Here is a 13,205-nt window from a genome sequence, read left to right on the forward strand (position 1 = left end):
GGTGCAGGGGGTGGAGGCGGGCGAGAGACGAGAACTGCTGGCTGGTGGTGCTGGCTGAGAGTCATCTCTGGAGTGTCGCCCTCTGAAACGAGCAGGTGCTGGACAGTGATAAACTCAACCAGAAAATTGCTTAGCCAGGGTAAAAGTATATCTGCTCCAAAGAGTGGCTTTAATTCGACTACACTTTTGCTAATCTGTTCAGTATTCACTTCAAAGGAACTCAGATATTATCCAGGATCTCCCATCTCCCTCTTTTATATCTCAAAGGGGGATTTTGTTTCTCTCTCTCTCACTGTTTTTCAGTTCAGGGCATCCAAGAGGAAGGCCAGAAGACAGAATATGCCTCTTTGCTAACTGTGTGTCCTAATATACTGTGATTACAGCAAGCAAAGAGAAGCAACAGATTCAACTTCATGTTTTGCCACTGTGTACAGTAGAGCAAGCCACTCTATGCACTACAATCTGCCTGGGTTCATTTAATCTGTTTAAATGGTACAGACTATCTCATCAGCAGAGGCTAGCTGGAAGAAATTGCTGTCTGGGAACACAGGAATGGTAAAGCTGGAGAAGCGTAAGAGCTTTTTGCTTTAGCTAACAAAATACATAGTAGAACAAAAGAAGACAAACTTCCCATGAACAAACTTAGACCAATATATTGGCTGGAAAAGAGAAGGCAATTCAGGCCACTACAGCAGGCTAAATTCTAGGAAAGGGAGAGTAGGGTGAGAAGTTGAAGCATTTCTAGAATGGAGAACCTAAGCTGCTAAAGAGGGCTGTATATCATAAGTATGTTCCATCCCAGAGGAGGATCAGGCCCTCAAGGGACAAGGAGAAACATGTACTGCTTCAAAACTTTGTTTGCCCTTTGGCAGTTCAGGCACTGTGTGGTACAGCTTTGAGCCTCCTGAGTTGCAAAGCTACCCAGCAAGGGGGTGGGGGCTTTGTACTGACTGCACTGACCTCCACCCATTGTGCCCATATGCGTTTCCCCTTTTCAAGCTGTTTATTCCAGCTGTCTGCAGTGTAAGCACTCCATAACGCAGCAACACATGATCAGAAAGTTGGATGTTTTTAATACAAAAGGGATGCCGTATGCCCTGAGCAGTACCGCAACTGCCGACAAACATCTGACCCAGCTTCTGAGAGCAGAATGAAGACGACCTCGACCCCATCAAGGAAAACTGCTAGTAGTTCAGCTACAGAAGATGCTAAGAAGCATTTAGCAATGTATCAATTAAAGCATATTTTCCAACATGACTTGCTTCCTTGGAGCAGTCAGTCTCTGATCTCTGCTTCAGTGTTACTTATTAAAGATGTTACTCTTTAAAAGTATTTAGGGGCAAAACCATCCCTGCGTATTACTGCCTTTCTTGTTTCCCCAAGTACCATCCTGTACTACTCATTCTCACCTAACTGCATTGGCACGCTGCTTGCCCAGCTGTTCCAGTCTACATGGTCAGGCAAATGTGTCAGTGAACAGAACATTGAATAAATCTTATTCAGAAAAATATACTCATTTTTCTTTCAAGTGGGAAGAGTTCCCCAATCCAGCCCACAGCTGACACAAAGGAATTTGTCACGCACTACAATACGGGGGCTGAAACAGCCACCTGGGAAGGCGGTGTGGAGGAGGTAGCAATCCAGCCACATTACACAGTGGCCTTACCAATAATGCAAATCATTGCGGTCTCTGCTGAGCCATTTCATCTTGTAACAACAGTTGCCTTTTTCTGTCTGGCTAGTGCTGTGAACTAGCCTAGTGCAGAGCTTGTGATTGCCAGAGAAATGCAAGAAGAGAAGCAGAAATGTGCAGCTGAGGATGGGCTGAGGAGAGTGGGATCACGACAGTGGTTAATCAGCTCTAGTACCACTGCACCAAAGTCTGAGTCCTTCCTTGAACTAAGAGGGATGTTTTTCACATAGCCCTAGAAATTCCAGCCATCTCTTGTAATAATTCAGTCCCAAATTTCTTCCTGGTTATGCATCTACCAGACAGACACCAGGCTCTTTCCAACTAATTTTCGAATATCTGGGCCCAGGCACAATCTTGGCTTATGTCTTTGTTTTCTCCCAAATCCAGCCCTTTCTCTTTGCTTATCTATATTCAGTCACTTGCCAGTTAGTGTGCGAGGAACGGATGCATCAAAACAGTATGTCAATGCTTTGGAAAGACATTGCACAAGCTCACTTTGTCACCAACAAAAAAGACACCCTTGGGAACTCAGAGCCCACCTGTTCCACATTTGACACCACATTTCACATTTGTCATGCCTGTAGTTTTGGCAATGTCCATTGTGTAGCAAAGTGACCTCTTTGCTTAGAGACAGCAGTGACTCTGAGCATGAAACCTAAGCCCTGAGGTGTCCTAGTGGAGTCAAACGCTGGGCCAGCACTGTGGAGGGTGCTGGGACTGCAGATTTGTTTTCAGACGTGCCTGAAAAAGGCCACAGAAATAGCAGTTTTTTTCAGAGAGTGGATACTATATTCTCTGCCTATTTGTCAACAACAGCATCTTAACATCTGCTGCTAAAAACAACTTACAACTGCTTCACACTGTCTCTTAACCCCATCTTCTGAACAGGAGTAGTATTGGTCTACCCAGAAGCTGCACTACTGTATACCTTACATGTCCATTAAGAAGAAGTGTGGGGCTTGAATATGGGCACAATGGCACTCATTCCTACTTGTAGGATCAGTGATGAAATGTGAGTAAACCCACTTACCGACCTTAGTTTCCCTTCCCAAATGGTGTTTTGAGCCTTCCTAAAGTTGAAGCCAGCTAGCCAGCTTTCTTGTTGGTAGTAGTGACACCGGAGAATCTGGATGTCTGGATAAACTGAAGCCCTATGCTAAAATAACAGTAGACACAGCCATAATGCATGACAGTCACTGCCTCAAACAGCTTCCAGTCTAAATAAGAATGTGTTTGTATTTATGTGGGTAAACAAATAGTTCCTCCATGTGCTGTCTTCTTCCTCCCCATGAGATCAGGCAGTTCTAGGACATCAGGTTTATCACAGATTAAAATGAAGGATCAGCTAGAGCAGCTTCTTGTGACAATACTTGCAGCTAATGTCTGCCTGAGGGTAGCAGGTTTAAAACGAGGTATCAGAGACTTCTGATGAGTCACTGCAAGATCCAAGGCAGATCTGTTTGTTGGAGCATCAGAGTATTTAAAGAGAAGTTTGACTTAGTTTTATATTAGTAGGTAACTACCTGTCTGCAGATCTGCGCTCTACACGCTACTTCTGAAACACATCAGCTGCACAGAAAAGCAAAACACATGCACTAGCTCCACATATCATGCAGGTCAAAAAGAGTCAGTTTCGCCTTTAAATTACTATGTTCTGATTACAAAACACCTGGTATGCAATCTGATTTCCACACAGACAAGCTATCCGGATTGCTGTAAGATGTCTCTTCATCTTAAAAAGGCCCCTATATTAATTCTTCTCCCTCATGCTCATGCCTGGCATATGCTGTCAGGAATAGATGTGGCTAAAGCAAGTAATTTTTGTTTTATCTTTGACAACAAGTTTTTTAAAGTTCCTGAAAATCACAGGATCACGTTGATTGAAGAGGCACAGGCAGAGAGCACACGTGCAGTTATGAAGGCAGTGAAGAACAGCTGCAGGTTGACTGGCAGGTGGTAACCTTTACAACTGACTTTGCTGCAGCCAGAAAAGCAACTGTCTGTATTGTTCTGACTGCAGCTTCGGTGGCTTATTCAAAGCAACACTGTACACAAGTGTTTGGGTGTCAAGCTGGGAAATAGTACTATGACAATGGATGCACTAATTGTCTGACTTGTTGAAGTCCTGAACTCTTAGTCACAATCCTCACCCACCTAAACCCCATTCTTGGGTCCAATTACACTCAGCAGTCTTCAGAAGTTTACTGTGAAATAATTTGGTTTTGAGTTGAGCGTGGAATTGAGAAAAAATAGTGTTTTGCGTTGACAGGAAACTAAAATATTTCTCTTTTCTCATCCGAAAAAAAAATTCTGTGCCAGACCAAACAAAATGTTTGCTTTTTTTGCAGGGTTATTTCTCTTCTTCCACTTCTTTATTTGTTTATTTGTAATTATATTTAGGTAAATTTTGTTTCAGTGTATCACTTACAAGTACAAACAATAACAATGCTGTTGTCACCAGTAGACTAGTCAGTCTTGCAAAGTCACTGTGTGGCAAAAGGACCGATGGAAACGCAGAGCAAAACAGGCCCTTGGGGAAAGACTCAACCTTGGGATAGGACTTCTCACCTCTCATGAGAAACCCTCGCTTTGAACCATATTTCCAAATCAGAGTTCACTGCCGGTAACCCTTCAGGGCATACACAATTCCTGTGAGCTTTCACAGGTGCAGTTACAGCAGCAATCTGTTATCATTTATACAATTGGAATTTAGCAATCTGGAATTCCATCTAAAGCAACTAAACACAGCATGTGAGCCCTATGGGTAAACCATTATAATTCATGTACATGAAATTGGCCAGAGCTTTATCCCTATGGTGGGAATATACAGTTCTTGCCCTTTAATCCTTCTAGCTCCAGAACAACACTAAAGTACATTTTTAAGGGAGTAAGTGAAGCCACTCTTAGGTGGGAGTTGGAGCCTGTCTCATGATGTCTCAAGCACAGTGACAGTCACAGTGGGACCCTGACCTGGAGATCCATAAACAGCCTGCTAATGTAAATCGCAATATTTGGGGAGGACTCCTGCAAGCTTCGGCCGTGAGGATTTTATTTGGTTCTGGCTAGGGACTCTCAGTAGTGCTGGGGCTGAAGGGAAGGAAGGGCAGGGTTCCTGATGAAACTGCAGTAGAGGCTGCTCTGTTGTTCTTGATAAGAACCATGACAGCTGTGCCCACAACATCTGGTTTTCATTGAACCCTAGTAAGAGTTCCTTGCTGAGTCTCTTCCACCCCATATGTGGTGGTTTAATTGATGGAGCCTGAGAAGGTTTTAGGTCCAGCATGGAATGCCGCCTTTCACTGTGATATGTGACTCCAGATACAGTAAGGCTGGGCTGCTTAGAATAGTCTTTTAAAAGCATTTCTTCTCAATATTGAATTCTGCATATATTGCCCTCTGTTGACTCAAGCGCATGATAAAGTTCCTTTTCTAAGTGAAAGCTAAGAAAAAACCTCCTGACTGAGTGACAGGGTTTGTGGGTTTTGGTAAATGCAGGATCAAGTCAGTTGTAGCCTTGTGCGTGCATGCGTGTGTATAGTTCCTATCCCCCCATCGCTCTGCATTTAAGAATGCAGGCACAGCCCTTGAACCAAAGAGGAAAGGGGGTCTGGAGACTGGCTGCCTCAGACATTGTGGACTGCACATAAGAAGAGAGTTTTCAGGAGTGACCAGAGAGGATAGTGGTTTGGTGAGCCAGGATAAAGAGGATGTTGCACACTCAGGAAACAGCATGGAAAGCAATATAGAAAAAACAGCAGGTGAACTGGGCAAGTGGGAGGTAAGCTACTCTTAACCTCTTTCAGCTCTGGTACACAACTGCCAGAAACGATTTGGTAAAAAGTCTGTCAAGGCTTTATTTTCAATTCCAAAGCAAAAGAAGGCGGGGAAGCCATACCATCAAAGCTCCTGCACACAGCACTGTCAGAAAAACATGCCTTTTCACTTCCTCTCAGCTGGGTCTTTCCTACCTATGTCAAATGACCGACCCGTCTGCTCAGAGCAAGAAGCATCTTGCCCAGATATCTTGTCCCTGACAGCAAACAGCAGCAATGCCTCGGGAAACAGTCTAAACCCATTAGCTAGGAAATGTGCCTTGGCTGGTTCTTAGCACTTACATCCTGCTCCCGCACAGAGACACAGCAGATATTTTCCTTAACTCTCAAAAGGCCCAGGCATGACGTCTGCCATCCTGGGGATACCAGAGCACATGCTAGTGACGCGCTGGGGCATGAGAGCAGTGATACCAGGAGGGGACAGCCTTTCTCTGGAGTGCAAACATCATGACAAAACAGAAACTCCAACCTGAGGTACCAGAGCGTGCAATGGATAGTAACAGACCTGTAGAAATAAGTGATGTGGGCAGACCATGGGTTAGTGAGACCATCTAACCTTCTGCAACATGCCTATCCTACTAGAGAGGCTGAGATGTAAAGATCCACGATTTCAGATGTGGAGCTTTGTGGACCCCTCCCAGCTGTTGGCTAGGATGACAGACATCAGATTGGTTATTTCTCTGATCCAGTACAGCAGCACATTTCACAGCAGTGGTGTGTTTCTGTTAGTGCAGCTAAAACTAGACTGGAAAATGTGTTGTTCTGTGAGCCATGGAGCAAAAAGACACTTAATTTCTTTTAGATTTGTGCCTTAACTGCTTCTACCTGAAATAAGTCTCATACCTCCTCTGACTGTTGTGAAAGGTCCTCTCTGGACAAGAAACTGCCTGTGCTGCAGCCCATCCAGAGCTGCTCCAGGACAGCTTGGCCAGCCCATTCATCTGTGCTGTCTATGTGTCTGTCTAGTATGCACGGGGGACTGACCCCTCACTGCTGCCAAAGAACTGAACTCTGCTTAACTCTCCCTCAGTGCACTCCCGATCATGGGTCTCTCTTATTTACCTGGCAGCCAGAGCACACAAACCTCTAGAAACTTAATTAACTTTCAAACTCTGCACACATCTTTCAATGCTGATTGCACTTGGCCAACAAGTCATGAAGTTTATTGAAGCGAGGAAGAGACCTGATGAATGCATGGATAGGCAAGGCAAGATAAAACTAACTTCCTTAGGAAGCCCAAGGAAAGCCAGCTGAAAGGAAAAAAGACAAGCTGACTGTAGGGAACAAATCTGACAAGTGATCTTGAAAGGGCTCTTCCACCTTTAGGTCCTGACAAGGAACCATCTGGCAGAAGCCAGATGCAATTGCACACTAGGGAAATCAGAGGGGGCCAGGAGCTGTAAGCAGCATTTTTACAGTATCAGTAAAAGTGTAATACCCCTGCAGTTCAGGTGTAGTGTACCGGTGACACTGCTGGCTTGGGTAGCCTTCATCCTTAAAGTGTCTGAGTTAACTGTGGAGTTTTCACAATACTAGGAACTATGCAGTTAAATCCTGTGCATGCCTTGGAACATTAAACTCAGTTTCTGGAAAACCAAGTGATAAGTATCAAGGAGCAAGAAAACCAGATTAAGCCCAACTCCTGGACAGCATAAACACATGGGAACATGAACCGCAGAAACTATAAACACATCCCTACTTGGGAAATATTGCTCTTATTCACAGGAACAGCTCAAAATCTGCAAAACCCACCTTTGTTCAGAACTAAAAGAAGGCACCTAAATGATCAAGACTGAAAACTGTTTGCTTTGCATGAACACTTCCTAGCTGAGCTCTCAGACTAGAACCATCCAAAAGCCAAATGTATGTGTGTTGTCCTCTGGAAGCAAAAAATAATCCAGAGATGAGAAGTTCAAGATGGTTAAATGTTTCCTCCAGAGGCTGGGGATTAGAAGTCTGGGCAAGTAGCAGAAGAAGTAAAAAAAAGAATAAAATAAAAGAAGAAACTCTTAAGTGACCTGACAAGGGAAACTTAAATCTTCTTTTTAAGGGGTTAAGTTGTACTAAAGATTGAAAAATTAAATCCACAGCTGTCTCCAGAGGACTATATCTCACTAAGAAAGCTTCAAGTAAGTTTATCATGTATCCAACACCTAGACATTGGACTCCGGGGACCACTACAATAATATTTCCTCTGGATTAGCAAGAAAGCTAGTAAGTGACATTTGTACGAGACTAAATTTAAGTGGTTTTCTTATTATAAAATGATAAATGAAGAATGAGTATACTGGGAAGGAAAGTTCTTACAGTTCATAAATCTAACACATCCTCGCTATTTATTTTAAAATGCACTGTTATCTCCTAAATTCATTTTATTTGGTGACATCAGTAATTTGATGTTTTTACGTCTATCATCCTCCCAGTGAGGACCAACATGTTCTTTACGAGCCATATTTTTAATCTCATAATCCCCTTTATGAGGAATGCTTTTAATTTCAGAGACCATGAGCACTGGCATCAAGACAATATAATACATATGAAAAAATTCAAGAACAAAACTTTAGGAAACACAGAATGGATCTGGCACAATTACGGTGCTTGCCTTCTTCTGGGATTCTTCACTACTAGCCAATAAAGCCCAGGATACGTTGGAATGCTATTAATTAACTCACCTCGCTGTGCCTTGCCACGACAACTGATATGCCACTGGGTTCCAGGGAAATCTTATGAATCATATGAGATGCAATACTTAGCCAGAGCTGGGTGAACTAAGGACAACTTTAATATGTTAACTTTGGAATCTGAAGTCCAGCAGCGAATTGAGTTTTGTACAGAAGGCACAAAATAAAACTCAGACATCTATACAAACACCAATGTTGGAGCTTTGTAGTACAAAGCACTTCTTATTTATGCATTTCACACTTTCTGCGTCTGTCTAGAATACACTGAGTAACAGACCACAGGTCCTCACAGCAAAATGTCCACAGCCTGCGGAGGGACTACAGTGATGGAGCATTATCCCATTCTGCCCACAGAATGCATCAGTGACAATAGCGTTTCCCATTTCCACGGAAAATCCTGAGTCACACACCCATGTGCTACTCTGTGCTTGTACAGATGCATATGTAGGAGGTGTAATGAAGAAAAGGCATACATTGCAAAATTAAGTGGGCAAAGTTAAATGAGGGGAATTACCTCAACAGCTTACAGATGGTAACTAAATTAGTTGAAAGCTGAAGGATTGTTTTTTCAACACACTGCTCAACAGCATTGTAAAACTTCCATTACTGTAACCCAGAAGCTCATGAGAAAGAGTAATTACTAGAGCTGAACTCCTGGACTCTCATATTTTCTTACCCATGGGCTGGCCAGACCAGCACCTGATCCTTCCTTCCCCCAGCGCTTTCCAGACTCCTGGAAACTATGGCTGGGACGGTGAAGAATATTTCTTCACCCCACTTTCCCTTCCACCTCTCAGGTTTCCTGCTGCCCCACACACACTTTGTTTATAACACCAGCACTTTCCTTGTCTAACACAGTCTCTTCCAGGCACTCCACACACTCTCCTGATGTTCCTTCCCTCTGTTTCACAGCCAGTGATCCCTCTGGCTGTTTCTGTGCTGAGCCGGCTAGGATACCACCTGGAATGCACACTGCTCTAGAGCTCAGGCTGCCTGCACGTTACATCCACTTATCAGAGGCATTTTGGGAAGCTCCTTGGGAAAAGCTATCTTGCCTGATATAATTCCAGCCAGAACTGATGGCCTAGGTGGAGCACAAGGTGGAGTCCAGGCAGCAAGTAAATACAGCCTTAAGGCTCTCCTAACTGTGATGAAAATGCAGCCACAGCTCCCATGATGAGCCTTCACTATCTGCATCTTGCCTGCCATTGACTCCCAGCTGACTGTCACATCAGTTACATTTTTTCTTACAACTATCTCTGTTGTATATGTTTTTCTAGTTTCCACCCCAGCCACATTGCCATAGATAGTTCTGGGAAGACCAAATAGGATGAAGGGGCAAGTGCACTAAATCAAACAGAAATATAGCATCTGCTTGGATTTCTGATGAGTTTAAAACTGACTGATCATCCACCCAACCCAGTGGACTAATACCTTTATTATTACGAACCACAATGTAAATAAATCAAAATAGCATATGAACAGAACCCATGAAGGAATGTACTGTACATTCATCATCCACATTATCAGATTTAAAACCAGGAGTGACTTCCATGACCATCCAGTTGGCCCTTGAGTATAAGATACAACAAAGACCCTCACTCACTGATCCCCACATCAAGACCAGCCTTATCACTACCAAGTGGAGGGATTACTCCATCCCCATAAACGATATGAAGTTATCCTTCTTACCCATTCAACACTGGAAAGACTCCAGCTGAAGTACTGTACCCAGGTTTGGGCATGGCTCTTCAAGAAAAACATGGGCTGACTGAGTAGCTTTGATTAAAAAATGGAATGGTTTTCTTGCAGCAACAACAGTTCAGTGCTGGAATAGATTTCCCAGGAAGACTATAATGCCCATCACTGAAGACTGAATTAGTGACAGGAATAATATGAGTACAAATTATTTGACTTGGGGCAAGGGGATAGACTAAAAGAGGTTGCTTCCGCACAGTTTGCTATGAACCTATGAGTCTGCTTAAGCAGGAGCATTTGTTTCACAAAGGCATCTACTCCTGACATAAAGACTCATAATAATGGAGAAGGATCCAGCCATAAATCCTAAGGTAAACTATTCCACTGGTTAAGTTCTATCCCACTAAAATTTCATGCTTGATTTCAGGTCTGCATTAATCTAGCTTAAATGCCTCTCCTTGTGCTTCTACTCTGCTATGCTTCTCATGTGCTTTGGTTAAAAGTAAGTGGAAACAAATACACAGATGCTGCTATCCACAAAAGAAGCAGGATTTGCCCCGATATGACAAACAAGGCTAGTGTTGCCCAGGATAGTTCAAAACTTAATGAGAAAGATTTTGGCTGTAAAGTGTTGTGTAAAGATCTTCACTTTTTCTAAGCAAACAGCCATTGTCCGAGATATTTATAATAAATTGTTGGAATCAGAAATTTCCCTTTTGAATCTGTTTGAAATGAGTAACTCGCTTTAAGTCAAATGTCACCTGAGCAAAATCACTTCAGCTGAGGTACTCATTCCTTACTCTCTTTTTGCTTTTTTTTGACAAAAACCTAAAAAAAAGGTAATTATTTTTGAGCAAAGTAGAAAGAATTTGATGATCACATGCAGAATCCTTTTCTTTTGAAGGGGAGGGATGAGGAAGAGGGGGAATTCCTGATTTATGATCAAATATAGACTTGCTCAAGTGTAAAGAAGACCTCTTCTTGAAAACACTTAAGCTGGTGCTTAACTTTATTACTGTGGCAACATTAAGCATGTGCTTGAGTGGTTGCAGAGTCAGTACCATAAAATGTCACAGCCTTTATAGCTATGAGTCTGCTTTCTGCCTGCTGCATCTAATAAACATTAAGAGCTGAAATTCTGTCCCCATCAGGGTCAACAGTAAAACTCTCATTGACTTCAGCAGAACCAGGATTTTGCACAAGAATCTCCATCACTGTCACTGGGGCCCACAAGATGGTGCTAGCAGAGAGAGGCCATCTGCTCACTCTTGTATGGACACTTTTGTATTTAATCTTTCTATGTTTGCCTTAGTCCAATTAAAATCAACCCAAACTGAAAGCACATCCTTGGCTCTTTGAATAGGGATACTGCATTTCAGGTTGTTTGTCAGAAAATAAGCAGAAATCACCATACATACTGAACACACACACACACACACAGAACATATTGATGTGCAGATGTGGCACTTAGGGACATGGTTTTGTGGTGGACTTCACAGGGTCAGGTTTACTGTTGGACTCGATGATCTTAAAGGTCTTTTCCAACCTAAATAATTCTAGGAAAATACACAACATACTGCTCTGTGTTGTTCACAGCAAAACTCGCTCTTAAAGGGTTGATAACTCAATGAAAAAAAGAGGTAACGTAGCACCATTGTGGTACATTTTATATCTTCCAACACTTCTTAGATCAGTCTTGCTTGGGACATGAGTAAACTGGTATTTTTGCCCAAGTAGCAACTCTCAAGTCTCAAGTTAGGCACTCAAAGTCTACATAGATGGTTGCTTTGTCACATCATCAGCTGCAGCTGAGCTTGGGCGCTGTATTCCTGCCTGCAGGCTTGCACAGGTCTGCACATGCAGAGTTTATAACACTCCAGCTGCTGAGGAGCACTGAGGCACAAGATGGCAGAGGTCAGTTTATCACCAGCTGGAAATACTCATTCAGCCAAGTGAACAAGCGTACAAGGCCATCAAACAAGACCACTGTCGTGGAAGTGAGCAATTCTGATTTGGATAAACCAAGGGAGAAAACAGGATCCCTTTGCTCTGTGATGTCTAGCTAAAAAAAAGCTCTGCTTCTCTATGAAGAGGTGTTCTTCTGTTTACATCTTTAGATTTTTCTTTCTACATTTGAAACAATGAAAACCTACAGATATTAATAATTTTCTTCACTGGTTTAAATGAGCCACAAATTGATGCATTTTCTTAGGTCAGTGTTGAATGAGATCATTATAAAATACAAATCAAGCTCTCCATAAAGACTGTTTTCATTTTTGTGAATTCTCATGTTCAAGGATAACAAGAGCACCCAGTCTTTACCAGTGGGATCATGTACCATATTGAAAAAGCCTTTCACTTGCACAGATGTCCCTGTCATTGCTGATCAAAAAGGCATTCAAGAATCACCTTGATCTGTGTTCCAAAATTAATTTCAACCAGAAGAGTTAAGCCAGACTTTCCCTTTCCATATCAGATTTTGCTTTGCCTCGTCTCACTTCTTCCTTCCAATATAAACTTTTAAGCCCAAGGTTTATTACCTCCATACCTCAGTTACTTATTATGCAACAGCACAACAGAACATCATCATCATCTCCATCCCCAATTGAGCAGCATAGTCTAATCGCTTAAAATGTTTGTCTGAAAGCCATTCCTTCAGATTGCTGTACTTAGCTAATAAAAGGCCTTAAGGAGTTTTATACATAGTTCATTTTTACAAGGTCTAGGAAAATATCCTGTATTCACTATTTTTCTCCTGAAATCTACCCATATTCTTTTTTTCTGAGAGCAAGATGCAATCTTTGATGAAGAGATTACAAATCTCAAGGTTGCGTTGGTTTCTTAATTCCACATAACAGAATTTAATCTATTACATTTTAACAATTCCATTTGCTATAGAAAAGCAATGTTGGTTATCACAATGACATGAAAAATATGTATAGGAGTCAATGAAACTTTGAAGAAATCAGACCCCAAGGTATTTTTGACATGCAGTCTCGTGGTTATATATCAAAGACCCATATAAAGCTCACTGAAGACAATGGAAACATCTTTGTTGACTTCAAAATCGGGCTTAGCATCAGTATTTTTCAGTCATAATGAATTTGTTTTATATTAAGAGAACAAATAGGAAGAAATAAGATTAAGTTACCAGGAGACAGTATGTTGTGTGTTGCTCCAGTGTCGCAGAGTGTATTCTGTCTAGCTTGTTAAGAACATCTGGACACATCCTGAGAAAAAAAAAGACAAAGAATATCATTTTTTTTGCATAAAAGTGTGCTTCCTCAAAAATATTAAAGG

Source organism: Nesoenas mayeri (genome assembly GCF_963082525.1).
Source record: "Nesoenas mayeri genome assembly, chromosome: 8".
NCBI lineage: Eukaryota > Metazoa > Chordata > Aves > Columbiformes > Columbidae > Nesoenas > Nesoenas mayeri.